Source organism: Podarcis bocagei, assembly GCF_964188305.1.
Source record: "Podarcis bocagei genome assembly, chromosome: 11".
Lineage (NCBI taxonomy): Eukaryota > Metazoa > Chordata > Lepidosauria > Squamata > Lacertidae > Podarcis > Podarcis bocagei.
In genome coordinates this window covers 17,819,091-17,837,437 of record NC_138136.1, presented here as the reverse complement: position 1 = coordinate 17,837,437, position 18,347 = coordinate 17,819,091, and the positions used below count along the sequence as shown (strand labels likewise).

Sequence of the window (18,347 nt, the reverse complement as noted above, 5' to 3'; positions counted from 1 at the left end):
ACAAATTGAGGATAATATGGGTGTGTCTCAGATTCCCTTGTCACCAAAAACGATTGTTGGGGCGGGAAGAGGTGATTGGTGGGGGGTGATTTTACTAATCTTTGGAGAGGTCAGCGCTGAAGGAAATGTGCTTCTGTATACGTTGCGATTTAGCTAGATATGCAGAATCATCCAAATCAATTGGCGCAGGGCCACTGACTATACTATTAGAGGATACGGCGATGATATAATTTAACTCTGTAAAGGAGAAGTGGTGGAAGCCAGGTATGATGACCCTGACCCAAGGATCCATCTGTTTAGAAGTGGGATTGTCTGTGGCAATCTGTGAGTGGATACTGGCTAAATAAGCAGGTCTCTCAGTTTTGACGGTACAGTACTAATCATCTTCTCATGGAAAAGGGCTCGTCTCAGGTGCAGTATTCCCTCCGACTCATACAAATGATTAACCATGCCAGAACTTTGATTCTCCATATGGCACACACATGTGGTCCAAATCCTGCAATCAGTGCTACACCCAGATTTAGCACATGCATTTCTTGCTTCTGTTCGGATATCGTCACTACTAAGCACATACAGTGGTACCTCGGGTTAAGAACTTAATTCATTCTGGAGGTCTGTTCTTAACCTGAAACTGTTGTTAACCTGAGGCACCACTTTAGCTAATCGGGCCTTCCACTGCCGCTGCACCGCCACCGCACAATTTCTGTTCTCATCCTGAAGCAAAGTTCTTAACCCGAGGTACTATTTCTGGGTTAGTCTGTAACCTGAAGCGTCTGTAACCTGAGGTACCACTGTATATCCAAGTGTCATAATGTCTTCCTAGGGCAGTGAGTATATGCCCTTGGCTCCATCCCCAAATTTGCACAGCTCCTTTGCCATAGTGCTGATGTTCACATGTAGATAGGGTTGCCACCCATTCCTGGAAAAACCTGATCATCCATTTTTTTTGGGGGGGGAGAGAAAGGTGTCCCCTGTCCTGTTGGACTTCAAATGGGACACCTTTTTCACGTATTCAAGCCTCTCCTCAAAAATGCATGGGCAGAAGTGGGAGTTCGTGCGGGCAGAGGTTGGGTCACGGAGAGTGAGGGGGCAGTTCTCACAGGCCTGGTCCATGCAGTGAAGAGTGGGCGGGGGGAGAGCATTTTTGCATGGGCAGAGGCGGGTGTGGGCAAGAGCACACTGCACTTTGGACAGGCCTAGTCCATCCGGTCTGCTGGAGAGTTTGCACAGGCGTTGAGGAGGAAGGGCAGCTGGCTAAAGAGCAAGATCGGAAGAAAAAGAAATCACTGAGTGCACCATGGCAGCTAAAATGCCAGGGCACTTGCTTCTCCATAACTCACTCTATGTGGGGCTGCTCTTGAGACTGACCCAGAAACTCCAGAGGGTGCAGAATGCCGCGGTGAGACTGCTTATGGGGTCCTTGCCGCCGGATCACATTCACCTGGTGCTATACCAGCTGTGCTGGCTCCCGGTGGATGAGTATAGGATGAGGTTTAAGGTGCTGGTTTTAACCTTTAAAGCCCTAGGACCCTCGTACCTACGGGACCGCCTCTCCTGGTATGTCCCACAGAGGACCTTACGGTCTTCAAACAAAAACATCTTGGAGGTCCTGGGCCATAGGGAGGTTAGGCTGGCCTCAACCAGAGCGAGGGCTTTTTCGGCTGTGGCCCCGAACTGGTGGAATGCTCTGTCACAAGAGACTAGTGCCCTGCGGGACTTGACGTCTTTCCGCAGGGCCTGCAAGACTGAGCTGTTCCACCAGGCCTTTGGCCAAGGCACAGTCTGACCCCCTCCTTTGGTAATCCTCATAGAACTCTATCCCAACGTTGCCATTAATTTGATTCTGAATTGATTTTAGAATGAATTGATTTTAGAATGCTGTGTTACTTTTACTGTTGTTAGCCGCTCTGAGCCTGGCTTCGGCTGGGGAGGGCAGGATATAAATATATTATTATTATTATTATTATTATTATTATTATTATTATTATTATTATTATTCCTCTCATGCAAAGGTGGTGGTGAGTCAGCTCAAATTCTTGTTCTCTGGTTGTATTTATGATATATATTTTGGATGAGGTTTATGTAGGGGCATAATAGTTTCATTTCCAACCTGGCAATGCTTTTAAGTACACTCTCAAAGTGCGCTTCCCCCCTGTCAGGGAACTGACATCGGAGCGAGAGGCAAAGGGGAGGCTCCCAGATTATGCTGGCGAAGGACCCAGCAGCAGGGGGAGAAACAGCTCAGTAGAGGGGGAAGCCAATCGGCGCAACACCAGGGATAAAGGGGGGCAGACAGGGGAAGTGGAGAGAGGGCTCCAGGACTCTTCACTGGACATCTGTGAGGAGAGCCCAGGTCCTCCGCTACCCACGCCTTCCCTGCGCAGAAGACTCCCGCGCAGTGAGAGGAGGAGGAGACTGGGTGTCATACAACTTTTATGTTGGAAGAGGTTCAAGAAACGCCCACTGACGAATTCTGCCAGTGACTGAGGCAGCCACCATGAGAAGGGGCTGTGCAGTCAGAAAGGTTTAACAAGGCAAATTAACCGAGAAAGGCACCAGTTTACGCACGAGTAACTCATACCCATTACACCCCCCAATAGGGCTTTTGGGGTTTTTTGTTTCCCATTGACTAAAGCACTGGAAACCATGTTTGCCATTGCAATGCATTGCTTTGAAGTCATTTCTGCACCAGGTAAAGTAAATTTTAACACGCACATCCAATTGACCCCCCCACCTGTTCTGTATTTTGCCTGACCTGTCCCTTATTTTGCCTGACTAAAGGTGGCAACCCTACATGTAGAGAGAACAGAGATGTCTGCAGGCCTAAGCATGCAGATTTCTCTTGAATTGGGAACTACTATTAGATGACGTTCCCAGCATGTTCATTTGGAGGTCCATATTTAATGCACCAATGACATATTTGGACGAGAGGACAGGAAGAACTTGGAGGCAGGTCCAACTGCGCAGCTATGCTGCCTTATGATCCTATGAGACCCCTTCACATGGTTGATGCCTGAAGCGAGAGCATATGTTTGTTTGCTCTATTGGTGCGCAAGTCTTCTGTGGTTCCGCGATATGACCTATAAAATGTTTTACACACAAGAGATAGGAAGTGCTGCACATTTTAAACATTAAGCAGATAAAATTTGAGAGACATTGTAACAGTTGGAACACACATTATTACTTTTTTCATAATTAGGGATAATATGAAGCAAAGAGTGTCTTCATATTAAACGCAGGATATTCTTGTTGGCAAGCGGTCTAAGACCAATTAAGCTAAATAAATTAAAGTGACTACCATCTGGCATTAGTCTCAAAGTGTTTTACAATAAGAAAGTAACTACACAATGCTCTGAGAGATTACAAAAGCACTGAAATTCTAATGGGCGATGATTTCATTTGAGCTGGGGAATATAACACAGAAGATCTACGCACCAAATTTCAGGAAACAGAAGCCAGGGATCCAAAGAACAGTGAAACTAGTTCTGTGGACCCAAGAGAGCTTTAGATTTGTGGGAGGTTTTCCCCCACCTCAAGCATCAGCATCCTGTGCCACATGGCAAACTACTTTTGAAACGGAGGTAGCGATAGGTGGACTTCCTTCAGCTTAATTCAGAGTTGGGTCAGCAATTACAACCACCTTTGGAAAATCCTCTGCACACATGCCTGCCAACACTTCTAAATTGACTTGTGATGCTGGATGCATTGCATCATATATTGCCTTAACATTTCATCCACATTTCGTCTGAGCATTTGGCAGTCATTGCTACTCAGATAGAGCTATGCAGATCCCTCCAAAGGGGGATTTTTAAAAGCTACAGATCACTGTGGTAAAGCCTAAAAAGATGCTCTAAGGCGGGAAGTAGCTACTCAGTCTCTATAGTGAAACATAATGCGAGTTTATGGGTGCACTCAGATGCAGGAAATATTGCATTAAGCTTTCCTGATTATATTGCTAGCTCTTCTGCTCCATTTTCTAAAGTTCCTTTCACACTGCAGTACCTGCTGCGTTCTGGAATTGTCGCTTTTTGACTGCTACACCAGCATATCACCAGCATATCGCACCAAATTTCGTTCACACAAACATTGTTTGACAATGTAACTCCCTCCCTCTTTCCACACACCTGTGCTTCTGTTCCCCCCAATTCCTGCATGAAAACAGGAGAAAAGAACTGTATGTCAGTATATGACCACAAACTTTGCCACTTTACCCTCTCAATTTTATGGGTTAAAAAAAAGGTAAAGGACCCCTGACAGTAAAGTCCAGTCATGAATGACTCAGGGGTTGCAGAGCTCATCTTGCTTTACTGACCAAGGGAGCCGGCGTTTGTCCGCAGACAGTTTCTCCAGGTCATGTGGCCAGCATGACTAAGCCGCTTCTGCCAAAACCAGAGCAGTGCACAGAAATGCCGTTTACCTTCCTGCCGGAGTGGTACCTATTTATCTACTTGCACTTTGACGTGCTTTCGAACTGCTAGGTTGGCAGGAGCTGGAACCAAGCAACAGGAGCTCACCCCGTCGCAGGGATTCAAACCGCTGACCTTCCGATCAGCAGGCCCTTGGCTCAGTGGTTGCAAGTGGTTGAAAGCTAAGTGCAAAATGCGCTTGGCGCGTGCCTAATTTTGAACAGTGTAATACAGCCTAGCACTCATTTCCAAATTATTTGCAAACAGGTTTTTTTCCTGGAAGCAAACAACATGGAAATGAATAGTAAACTTGTACTATATTGCAGCAGAGTTCCAGAAGTGGCTTTTATGTTGTGTGAAAGCTTAAATTATGGTTTCCATACGTCAGAAATTCCCTAGACATAGCCAGGATTTGCGTCCGTATTTTCACTACTTGAAATATGGCAACCCTAGCTTAAATATAATGCAACCTCAGGCATACTAGCACGGGTCAGCAAACTTTTTCAGCAGGGGGCCGGTCCGCTGTCTCTCAGACCTTGTGGGGGGGCGGACTATATTTTGGAAAAAAACACTGAACGAATTCCTATTCCTCACAAACAACCCAGAGATGCATTTTAAATCAAAAGACACATTCTATTCATGTAAAAACATGCTGATTCCTGGACAGTCTGAGGGCTGGATATAGAAGGCAGTTGGGCCGGATCCATAGCTGTCAAGTGTGCCTTATTTGAAGGGACAGTCCCTTATTCCAGTGCCATGTCCCGCTGCTGTCCCTTATTGATGGATGTCCCTTAAATGTCCCTTAAATGATGTTCCTTAAATTTCAAAGGAAGCAGCTCCTCTCCCTCCCTCCCTCCCTCCCTCCCTGCCTGGAGGGAGGGAGGCTCCAGCTGTGTTGCTTGGCTGTGTTGCTCACCCAATAAGAAGTCTAATAACGACTGGGGGGGTGGAGCTTGCATGCCTTGTGCCGATCAAATCGGCCGCGTTGCCTGGGGACTCGCCTTTGCTCAGCGCTTCCCAGCGGAGAGGTGACAGTGGTTTTCCTTGAGGCTTGAGGCTTCGTTTGCTGCTGGCTGGTCTTTCTGCCTTTGGCTCAGAGGGGCTCAGAAGTTGAAAATACCTGTGCTGAGTGCTCGGATCGGAATTGGATGGATATGTCATTGACGGCCCACTCACCCTTGCCGGCGAAAAGCTCTGGCTGGAGCGGGGGCACAGGGTGGGGGGAAAGGAAAGGAGATCTCGTGGGAGGGGGAGGCTGTGTGTGTGTGGCTAGTTAATGCAAGCTGAGGCGGGTTTTGAATGCTGGACACCATTTTGTTGCACGTGCTGCTGCGAACTTTGCAGTGCAAAGCCAGGCTGGGGAGCCATCTTAAGTTGAGGCTGCATAGGCCTTGTGGGGCATGTGATTCAGATTCTATTCAGTTGAACCTCTGGTTACAAAGTTGGTTGGACAGTGTTCTCGAAGCTACCAGCATGAGTTTGACCAGACTTCAGGAGGACAGGAAGACTGGAGTGCCTGGAACAGGTGAGGCTGCAGGTCCTTTATTTTGGCTGCTGGTCCCTTATTTTCAAGGCTGCTGGTCCCTTATTTTCAAATGTGTAAGTTGACAGCTATGGCCGGATCCAGCCCCCAGGCCTTAGTTTTCCAAGCCATGTACTAGAGTGTTCCAGAATATATGGGAACTTTATGGTTGTTGTTTTATTTTCAATTCGTAATTAGCTTTGTTTTGAATTAGATATGAGGTTGTTTGACAGTAACTGGTCTCCTCTGAATTGTGAAGTGAATCATCAATTATATCTTTCGATAAAGTAAGATATGCAGAGACATATATGGTCATAAAAGTTCATAAGTAATAGCTCCTTTGAGATTTCTTACAAGTGGTTTCAGTGCTGAGGTCAGAGTAGACACACACACACACACACACACACACACACACACACAACTGTTTTTGAGGATTTGGCCTTGGAGCCCATGTAATTTTTGTTGAGAAGCAATTCATAAATGCCACATTTCCATGAACAAAATGTTTCCAAACTGGCTTACTGTTGAAGATGGAGATTTTCAAATTATCGTGAATAATTCACTGGGAATGTGGTAGAGTTCTTTAAAATAACGACCAAAGACCTGCACAGTCTTTTCTATCATAAATGCTGTAAATATAATATTATAGATGCATACTTCTTTCTGCCCCTGTTTTTAATATTTGTGCAGTACAACGATAATGTTACAAAACACTGACATGTAATTTGTAGATTTCTCTAATCTTAGTAGAGAACATTATTACAGGGAGCTTCCCACCCCCACCCCCAGGAACTGAAGTTTCTTATTCAGCATATTTAATCCCTACAAACCACATATCCCCTTATGGGAAGAAACACTGGTCCCTTCCCCCACATTTCACTTACATGGCAGATAGTGACAAATTCTAGAAGTATTAGCTTGTTAGCTTGTTTTTAGCAAAAGCATCATGGTGAACTGCGGCGCCGTTAACCAACAAATTTATCATAGCATAAGCGTCTAACAAAATAGACCATAGTTCTTCACAAGATCTTTTTGTCAAAATAAATTATTCCAGCAGGATCACTCTCATGTTTTGGTAGGTGAGGAAATAGCTGCAAGGGACAGGGGTTAGATGTGTGTCGTCTTGTCATTGAGCCATGCTTTCATCAGGCAGGCTGTAAAAAAGAGGTCATACATAATCGGGACTTAACTATCTATTACTATCCTGCTGTGACAGCTCTCTGGAATTATTTTGACAGTTGATTTAAGAGGCTCCATAGGGTTATCTTATTACCTTGTTTACATTAACAGGGTACTTCACATTTAAGGGGCCTTATAAGCTGATCTTGTTGTCATCTATTACTATAGTGTTGAGGAACACACACACACGTGGTAGCTGTATAATCTGGCCCACAGCCTGCTTTAAAACTGGGGTGGGGAACCATTTTTCGCCTGATGATCTTTTTTAGGGCCATATGGCAGTGGTGAGTGTGGCCAATGTATGCATGCAGGCACACTCCACACACATAAGTAGATTCAGCCCACACATGTGGTCACTACACATGGGGACCATGCCTGCACACCATAGCTGTCAACCGTCCCTTATTTGGTGGGAAAGTCCCTTATCCCAGTGCTGTGTCCCACTGCTGTCCCTTATTGATGATGTCCCTTAAATTTCCTGGGTTTCAAAGGAAGCAGCTCCTCTCCCTCCCTCCCTGCCGGCCAGGGAGGAGGGAGGCTCCAACTGTGTTGCTTGGCTGCGTTGCTCACCCAATAAGGAGTCTAAGAATGACTGGGGGGTGGAGCTTGCATGCCTTGTGCCGATCAAATCGGCCGCGTTGCCTGGGGACTCGCCTTTGCTCAGCGCTTCCCAGCAGAGAGGTGATGGTGGTTTCCCTTGCTGCATCCCCTTTCCGGGTTGCTGCGCTGTGGGAACCACCGCTTGAGGCTTCATTTGGCTGCTGGCTGGGCTTTCTGCCTTTGGCTCGGAGGGGCTCAGAAGTTGAACATACCTGTGCTTGGAAAATCCCTTATTTTGGCTGATGATCCCTTATTTTCGAGGCTGCTGGTCCCTTATTTTCAAATCTGTAAGTTGACAGCTATGCTGCACACTCAACACAAATAGAGCACACACAGAGACCCACATACAACATACACACTCACTGAATTTGCAGGTACGCAGACCTCTCTTTTTCTCCTGCATATGTACGCATGCATGCGCATGCACGCACACACAGAGTTGTATATCCATGCATGCACCATACTCTCCGTCATTTCTCCCATGAAAATAAGGACGTCCTGTTAAACAACAAAAACCATTTTATTATTTATTCCCTGCGCATCTGACTGCCACTCCTGGCGGCTTCCAATATATATAAAAAACATAACAGGCAGTCAATCGGTCAAGTTTATTGCTTATAGCCAAAGGCTGCTGGAATGTATACAATGTTATTCAATAAAATATATACTAGTTTGATACAAAAACTTAAAACATTTACATTGTCAAAACATGACCTAATCTGCACAAAGCTATAAAAATGCTTTAATATACAAATTGACAATAAAATTTGTAAGCTAAAATCACCGTGGGGCCACTAATATATTAAAAATAATATTAAATAATACAATAGACAATTATGTAGAAAGTTTAGTGAGAAAGATACAGCTTGGTGTTGATGGAGTCAAAGAATTCATCTCCTTTACAGTTGATAGCTATTTCGGCTATATAATGTTTTCTACTGTATTTGCGTGTATATTCCCCCAATAAAAACCTGTGAGGAACTGAGTTCCTATTGGGAAAGACTTGACCAACTACTCGAAAGTATAGACTCTTTGTCGCCCAACCCTTGGTTTGTCTTGGGGGGTGACTTCAGTGCCTGGATTGGCCTTGTCTCCCCACAAAATACAATATTATCTGGACTAAACTTGGAGGACGAACCCGAAATCTGCCAGAGGGCACCACCTCTAACCGCACTGGGAAATACATCTGTGAACTTATATAAAAAAATATATAAAAACATTAAACATTTAAAAAACCTCTCTATACCGGGCTGCCTTCAGATGTCTTCTAATGATTACATACCTCCTTGGCTTGGGGGTTGCATAACTCCATACCATCCAACGTTTCTCCGATGAAAATAGGGACATCCTAAGGAAAAGCAGGGCATTCCGGGATCAAATAGAAACCAGGACGGCTTCTGTAAATCTGGAACTGTCCCTGGAAAATAGGGACTCTCTTGCCCAAGGCAGGCTGAGGGTTCTTACAAAATCATCCCCAATCCAGTTCTGGGGTGCAGGGAAATGCTGCCTTTGTGTTTTCACAGAACTATCTATGAAGCATAAAAGGCAGCTAGCTCAGGAACCACCACCCCCCACAGAAAGAAAAGGGGGGGTGCTGCCTAACAGCGCAAACAGTACCCATGTATGCCAGATTGGGGTGGCAGAAGTCCCACCACAGAGCTCTCCCAGCTAAATTGGCCACCTACTACGGTTGTATCAATGCTGAAAAGCACAATCAGAGTGCTTTATCATCCAATCTCAGTGCAGAGCACCCCAGTGCTGAAATTGGAAAATAAAACTGGGGGTTTTGGGGGTTCCCTCCTATGTTTGGCCAGACTGAATCAAGGCTGTGGGTTAGCCCCCTGTGCTTTAAAATAATGAAGGGAACCGCAGGTAATTTCAGTGAGAACCAGTATGATATAATTCTTTCTGAGTTCCAGCTTGTAATCATGGCATCCATATGTCTTTAGTACAGTCTCACATGTAATTATTTTACGGCCAATTCACAGAATTGTTGGACTGTACAAGTATATGTGTGTGTTTGGTGCAGTGTTCACTATATATTGCATATTTCTGCATTACAAATTGTTTTGGGTGTTTTAGTATTAAAAACAGATGACAGCACATATTTCAAGCATTCAGGCACATATGTTCAGAAGAGTAGAGTTACATCCAAAAGGGTACATGTTCCAGGTCTCTGTATGCACCAATTTCCTCCCCCCCCCCCACGGGTATTTCTTCCTTTAGCATCTTCTCTGACACACCCTTCTCTCCCTGTCCCTGCCAAATTGGTATTTTCAACTCACCAAATGTAAAACCATCACAGGGAGTTACTAAAGAGGAACAGCTGGTAAAATCTGAATGTTTATTGCTCGCACGCACACAAATCACATCGCTGGATTATGGCCACATAGTATATATGCGTGTGAATACTAACTCTCACTCCAAGCTTCCTTTAACACTTCGAACTGCTCTTCCAAAGTAACAGCAGCAAGAATAATGGAAAAATATGTGCACTCAGCCAAATGTGTGCATGCATAATAAGTCAGCATCCTTCAGCATGTGTGTAACCATTAATTTTGTTCCTCTCAGCGTGGCTTGTAAATGTCTCTGAATTCTTCCTTGCAGATCTAGTGTTGTGGTGCTGCCTGTGTTAGACGAACGAATGTAGAACGTGACTTAGTGGAGGCTTGCAAAGACGTTGGAAGAATTAGGTAAACCAAATGGCAAGATCCACCTTTCTTTCTTTCTTTCTTTCTTTCTTTCTTTCTTTCTTTCTTTCTTTCTCCCCCCAGTTACATCTGCACACACATGGGCTTTCAGGATAAGACTCATTGGGAACCCTTCATTCCTCCTCCACAGCTTGCCCTTGGCTATGTGTACTGCAGCAGCTGGTCATTACTTTCAACAGGAAGCCTGCACGTGCCTCCCATATACACATCCAGCTGTCCCTCTCCTCCCCAGGGACCTTGCCTGCAAGTTTCTTAGGATTGCCTAGCCAAGGGCTAGCTGGGAGGAAGGAGGCAGGAAACGAAAGATTGGGCTCCAATGAGCCCTGTCCTGATCCTTCTGCTGCACGTGCAGCTGTGGTTACTGGGAGGAGGGGAGCACCTTGGTGTCCTCAGTTTTTGTGGTTTAATTTGAGAACATTCATGTCACTTCCTTGGAAACGTATAAACAAGAGGGTGAAATTTAGGGTAGGTTTCAAACATTTTGGCATTTTGCAATATGCTGTTCTTACAGTTCTTGTTTGTTGTGCGATGGGAAATTGGTTTATCTTCTGTCACTCTCTAGAGGGGTCTCCAAACCAAATGGCTGGGTGAAATTGATAATAAAATAAACCAGGGGTCTGCAATCTAAGGTCCATGGGCCACAAGTGGCCCACGGGGGTCATTTAAATGGCCCACGAGCCGCCCCAAACCGAGCCACCCGCTCGGTGAGTCCCCGCGAACTGTGCTAAACTGGCATGGCATGGGGACTCACTTCTGTGGCGCCGAAAATTGCATCTGTGCATATGCAGACGATGGAAATTGCATCTGCGCAGACACAGACAATGGAAATCATGGGCGCACTCCAGCCCACAGAGGGATCTCCGCTGTAGTGAACCGGCCCAGGCAAGGTAAAGCTTGCCGACCCCTGAAATAAACATTTAAGTTTTAGTCTTTGCAGTCCCTAGAGTAAGTTATTTTAGCAGCACGACCCAATGGCTGCTGTACCAGCTGTTGCAGCCGCGTGTGTTAACCACCATCGTATTCTATCATTGCCATCCTTTCTGTGAGCTAGCTGTTCGGAGATGTATGGAAGCAGGCTTCTGCATGTATAGTCTTAGCTAGACCATACATACATAGATACATACATACAGTTGCTGGGCACCCAGTCCCTCATCCCACTTCAACAGCTGGTACTGTGTTTGCCCATCCCACTTGCATATTCAGCGTTAGTTAGAAACAATTCCCATTGAAAGCAATGGGCTTTACTTCCAGGTAAGTGGTGTTAGGATTGCAGGCTTAGTAACTGAAGAAGATGATGCAGGGAGCTGACAAATAGACACCTTCTATTTCTGTTAATCACTGATTGGGACTTCTATAGGCATAGCTGGATCAAAGTTCTCATTTTCACCAAATGGACCCCTTGTTTTGTTAATGCACTCTCTGCTCGCTATCTTTTATTTCCTCCCTTCCCTTTGTAGATAATGTGGACATGTCAATAGGGTTTAAGTTCCACCTGTTGCCACAGTTCATCACTTGGTCAGTATGGGGCATAGAGTTGTCACGGTGTTCCTGCCCACGTTCTGTGGGAGGAGCTCGCACTTGGTATGAACTAGATGCCCTCACATTTCATATGGATGAAGAATCCAGGATGAAAAATTCCTGGATTCATGTTCTGCAGTTGCCATGATATAGGGGGACAAAGGGATGTCTCCCTCGTCTTGATATGATTGCTTTTAGCGCTACTGCATTGCTGTCCTAATACTGCCCTGTCTAAGTACCATATCATGGGTTCCCTAGTGGTCTCCCATCTCAGCACCTCAGCAGACCCACCAAGTGTCCCTATTTTCCAGGGACAGCCCCAGATTTACAGAAGCCATTGTGACACCTCCCTCTGCTGGCTCACTGGTCTCCAGAGTACAAAAAGGCCTGGTGAGCTCCTATGGTTGGATCATTTCATGTTTGTTGCAGAAAGAAGATAGACATGTAAGTAGGATTTCTCTCAGCATCTGCATTCTGTGATGATAGTGAATTCCTCTTGAGCTTAGATGCTTGAATGCCAAAACCTGTTTAGGGACATGGATCGGGAGATTACTGATTGTGGGCCCCATTTTTCTCTTTATTTTCTAGGCTTTCTAAGCAACAGAGATACCCCATGCTTTGCAGCACCATTGCCCCAACACAGATGCCTTTGCATCTAATCCCATCCATTCGCCAAAGCAATTTTAAGCCTGCAGTTGTACACATAATCATATCTATATAATTCCCATTTAAATTCATAAGAATTATGCGCGAGTTGCTCTGTATAATGTTGCGGTTTTGGCATTTGGTAGCAGGCATAGAAAAGGTTCTTAACCGTTTGAAGCTTGCCTAGTTTTGCAGTTCTTACCTTTTCCTTCTGAAGTTCAGCCTCATATATGTTTACTCAAAAGTAAGTTCTACTATGTTCAGTAGGGTTTAATCCCTAGGTTCCTGTGTTTAATCCTAACCCCATGTTTAGGATTGCAGCCTTAAATGCCCTGATTAAAGAAATGTTTATTGTACATTTTCCCCCAGCCTCATACATTTCTAGGGAACAATTTGTCATACGATTTTTTCCTTCTGATTTCAGTATAGATTTGTTATTTTAACTGAGGTTTAATGTTGTAATTAAATTACCAGTGTTTAAAACAAATGTATTCAGAAATGTCTTTGGACAGGTTTGTTTAAGGAAACATTTTCTTGGTCTGAAAAGTACGATGAAGTATTAGTTGTCAAGTTAAATATGAAGTATTATGTATTAATCAACTCAGAATATATGTAACCTCATTCCCATTACAGTATGCATGCCATACTTCATAACTGATTGATCCTGGTCTTCTTTCTTATCCAGTTTATTTCCATTTTTTAAAAATCTTAGTGGCTCTGTTATCTTGTTAATTTGTTTAGAGTTGGATTTTAAATGATTTCAGGTTTCTGTGATAACTTTGATAGCTTTTTTTCATAATATTTAAAGCAGAAAACTGTGTCGCACGGATGCTTACGATTAGCCTTTTGTATTGGAGGTGAAATGCTTTATCTAAGATAAAATAAGAATATAGGAAGAGCCTGCTAGGTCATGTCAATGGCCCTTCTAGTATATGACTGACATGTTTCAAAAGGTGAAAATCTGGAAAGTGGTTGAGCTTGTTTGTTGCTTAGCCTAAGTTGTTGAGCAAAATCTAGACTTCCGACATGGTTTGCTATACGTCTGGATTTTTCCAGACATTACAGCGATTTCCACCCGGACACTGCTTCCAACTGCTGTATTCCAGCTATCTCTGGGAAATTCTGGATGTTTGGCAACCCTATAGCCCAGCATCCAGTGCTAACAGGATGTCTGTGGGACTTGAGCTCTGAGTGCCCTGTCTTCCTAAGGTTTCCAGCTACTGGTACAGTGCTACCTCAGGTTAAGTACTTAATTCGTTCCGGAGGTCCGTTCTTAACCTGAAACTGTTCTTAACCTGAAGCACCATTTTAGCTAATGGGGCCTCCCACTGCTGCTGCGTCGCCAGAGCACAATTTCTGTTCTCATCCTGAAGCAAAGTTCTTAACCTGAAGCACTATTTCTGGGTTAGCAGAGTCTGTAACCTGAAGCGTATGTAACCTGAAATGTCTGTAACCCGAGGTACCACTGTATTCAGAAACATTACTGCCTCCAAATCATATGGATCTTGCATCTTGCAAGAATTTAGCCAGATTTATTTATTTATTTATTAGTTTAGTAGTAAGGTGTTAAACTGGAGATGTGGGTGGCGCTGTGGGTTAAACCACAGAGCCTAGGACTTGCCAATCAGAAGGTCGGCGGTTCGAATCCCCGTGACGGGGTGAGCTCCCGTTGCTCGGTCCCTGCTCCTGCTCACCTAGCAGTTCGAAAGCACATCAAAGTGCAAGTAGATAAATAGCTACTGCTCTGGCAGGAAGGTAAACGGCATTTCCGTGTGCTGCTCTGGTTTGCCAGAAGCGGCTTAGTCATGCTGGCCACATGACCCGGAAGCTGTACGCCGGCTCCCTCGGCCAATAAAGCGAGATCAGCACTGCAAAGCGCTGCAACCCCAGAGTCGTCCGCAACTGGACCTAACTGTCAGGGGTCCCTTTACCTTAAGGTGTTAAACTAGGACCTTAGAGACTGAGTTCAAATCCCCAGTAAGTCATGAAGCTCACTGGATGACCTTGGACCATTCGTTGTCCCTCAATCTAACCTACACATGGTGGTTGTGAGGATGAAATAGGGAGGTGGAGAATCTCATATGCAGCCTCGAGCTCATTTTAGGAAAGCAGGGGTATAAGTGTATTAATACAGTTAAATTGTGCTTGGGAGATTTAGAAAGCAATGGAAGAAATAGGAAACTTCTTTCTCATAAGATCTCCAGGCCAACAACATTTTAAAGGTGCACCAATTAAGCTTGCAGCTAATGATGTGCTTGTGTGTCCCTTCTTGAAACAACTTTAGCAGAGATCAGGTTTTTGTTCCCTTCCAAGACTAGAGGCTCTTGGGAAATTGCACTAAAAGGCAGCAATTGTGGATCCAACATGTTTCAAAATCTGTGGAATCCTATGAATTTATAAAACCTTCACTGGGCCTGCACACCCTCAAGGAAGTGGCTATGTCCACTTGAAATTTGAGAGTACATTTGGCTATTTTTTGTGGAGTTGCAGCATTAAAGAGACTGTGCTGAGTATAGTCCTGTAGTCTTGGTCATGTTTAGGACTACAGTGGTACCTTGGGTTACACACGCTTCAGGTTGCAGGCTCCGCTAACCCAGAAATAGTACCTCAGGTTAAGAACTTTGCTTCAGGATGAGAACAGAAATTGTGCTCCAGCGGTGCGGTGGCAGTGCAAGGCCCCATTAGCTAAAGTGGTGCTTCAGGTTAAGAACAGTTTCAGGTTAAGAACGGACCTCCGGAACGAATTAAGTACTTAACCTGAGGTACCACTGTACAGTGAATGAGGGACGCAGGTGGTGCTGTGGTCTAAACCACTGAGCCTCTTCGGCTTGTCGATCAGAAGATCGGCGGTTTGAATCCCCAGGATGGGGTGAACTCCTGTTGTTCAGTCCCAGCTCCTGCCCACCTAACAGTTCGAAAGCACGTCAATGTGCAAGTAGATAAATAGGTACTGCTCTGGCAGGAAGGTAAACAGTGTTTCCATGTGCTGCTCTGGTTCACCAGAAGAGGCTTAGTCATGCTGGCCACATGACCCAGAAGCTGTCTGCGGACAAACGCCGGCTCCCTCGACCTACAGAGCGAGATGAGCACACAACCCCAGAATCGTCCACGACTGGACCTAACGGTCAGGGGTACCTTTACCTCTTACAGTGAATGAATGTACCACACCTTTCTCATAATTAAATATAAGGTGAGGATTGTTACCATTCCGGAATGCCAGAGGATGCAGAGAACAATTTGGATGGTATTAGACTCATTAAAATTACATGCACTTGAAAGGATAAATGTAATATAGTTCCTAATTATAAGGAAACAACTTTATGATATTGGAGGTACCTTTGAGAGATTATCTGCTGTGTCTTTGTAATCTTATATGACAGGTAGGAGCCTTAACCTCAAGAACCCTTGAGAAAGATCTTATGTGGCGCTTAACAATGTAAAACCGACCACTGAGATTTAGCAAACATTTCATAGATTTAACCAAAGAAGGAAACAAATGCTGTGATATGAAACACAAGTCTAAAGCAGGAAGATAAACTAATGTTTCCGTTTATTTGTTCCTCTAATTAGAAGGACAAATTTGGTTCTAAGCCTTTCATTTAATTTTAAAGGAACAAAGCAGCTCATTTGTTTTCTGATGTTGTAATGTGAATAGCTGGTATCTTAAAAAAAGAAGCAGCATTCTCCATTCATATGTTGTGGGCCATTCTGGAGTGCTGAGCTTGGCTGAGAGAGAAGGTAATTTGAAGCCAGTGTCGTGAATGCCAGAACTACTAGTTCATTCCTTGGCTAAAGTGCAGAGACACTCAGCACCTTGTCTCTTTTAAAGTCAGGGCTCGCTTTGAACTGAGATGTGCACAGATCTCATGGCTTGTGTCGTCTGGGTTCTTTGGCTTTTGAACTTTACTGTTTGAATTGGCAGCGAAGCACCAGAAGGTCTGTTAAGTAAATCTCAGCTGCATTAGCAGCCAATCTTTTGTAACTGCCGTTTAGTGCAAATCTGCCATTCAGACTCTGAGGATAGAAACTTCTATATGATATTTATTAATGGATTGCTCATTCTGTGCACCGAGATTTCCTTTACCAACATGGAACAATCTATTTTCCAGACAACGAGGCCTATTAGTTGTTACTCATAGAACAAAAGAATACTGTACATGTATCTTAAGTTCAGCCTAGTGGAAATGGCCATTTTCATCCACTGTGGATGGTTTTGACCCAAGCATTATTACTACACTCTTTAGCTTCCTTTGGATACAAGAGCACTTCAGTGTCTTCCTATAAATGCTATATGTCCGTTCTGCCCGGACACTGAGGTCCAGCACTGAGGGCCTTCTGGCGGTTCCCTCACTGTGAGAAGCAAAGCTACAGGGAACCAGGCAGAGGGCCTTCTCGGTAGTGGAACCCACCCTGTGGAACGCCCTCCCATCAGATGTCAAAGAGATAAACAACTACCTGACATTTAGAAGACATCTGAAGGCCGCTTAAAAACTTAGGGAAGTTTTTAATGGGTGGCATTTTAATGTATTTTTAATCTTTGTTGGAAGCTGCCCAGAGTGGCTGGGGAAACCGAGCCAGATGGGCAGGGTACAAATAAATAATTATTATTATTATTATTATTATTATTATTATTATTATTATTATTATTATTATTAAAATATAAAAGCAGCAAATCTAGACCTCTGTAGCAGGTTCTCCCACTCCAAAGATAATGTCCAGTTGCCACTAAGTCTAGCAAGAACTCTTAGCTTTCAGTCTATATGCCTCTGCCCCTTCAGAATTGCAATTACTGTTTCTCACATACCTATGCAGAGCACTCATTTCAGACCTCCAGCACTGCAAGTGAATTGCCTATTCTGGAAATGTTTGTACCCATAAAAAACACATCAAGGTGCTTTTTGTCAAATCCCTGGCTCCTGTCAGACAGCTCTTCAGGCAAAACCGTAGTGACAGACGGTTTCACAGCAATCAGATGGTGAAATTCTCAATGCCGTTTAACTCCTTTCTTTACTTCATCATAACAACTAATAGGCATGGCAGAGTCTCACACATTAATGACTATTGTTGGCATCTGTTGAGAGACAATGGAGTGTGCCCCTCCAAACCGCTGCATTATGAGAATCTAAGTGACTTAGATTCATAGAATTTATAGAATCATATGGTTGTAAGGGACCCTGAGGATCATCCCATCCAACCCGAACATCCAGCTTCCCCATACGGGGATCAAACCTGCAACCTTGGCATTATCAGTACCACACTCTAACCAACTGAGCTATCCATGTGTTCAGAACTTACTCCTAGAGCACAAGCCTGGGCAGTGTGTATGGCGGGCCTGGGCTGCCCAAATAACAAGATCTCACTGATGTGGTGCAAAGGAAAGCAGAGCAATACGTTTGGCACCAGCTTGGCCACAGGGAGGAGACATACAAGGTGCCATCCAACTGTCTTAGGGACTCCACTCTGGAATTGTGTAGGGCTTACTCCTTAGCCTTTTCTTCTCCCAAAGATATCCCACAAGGAAGTGGAGGTTTAGGATCAGAGTTTTCCCTAGCTAGGTTATCTTCTCAGGTTGACATGTCCCATCTGTCCCTCACTTCCTCCTACAGCACATGCAGAAACCGCCTTCTTGACCGTTGGACCCACCATTGGTCTTGCCCGTCCAATCTGCTGGAGCCTATCTTCACATGCCTGGAAAAGTCCCTAATTCACTGTGGGTTTGAAACCCATCAACTACCCTTACCTAGTTTAACTGGCCAGTCAAAACCG

The 18,347-nt window shown here is 44.6% G+C and overlaps 1 protein-coding gene across 4 annotated transcripts in view; it reads left to right on the top strand.

The window, feature by feature from the left end:
• The window catches only part of SNCAIP (synuclein alpha interacting protein), a 121,014-nt gene that overhangs the window by 16,981 nt on the left and 85,686 nt on the right, over positions 1–18,347 (top strand). For all 4 annotated transcript variants that reach the window (XM_081213598.1, XM_081213596.1, XM_081213595.1 and 1 more), the window contains exon 2: positions 10,315–10,400. The gene's annotated coding sequence lies outside the window, so the exon portion shown is untranslated. The remainder of the gene's footprint in view (positions 1–10,314; positions 10,401–18,347) is intronic.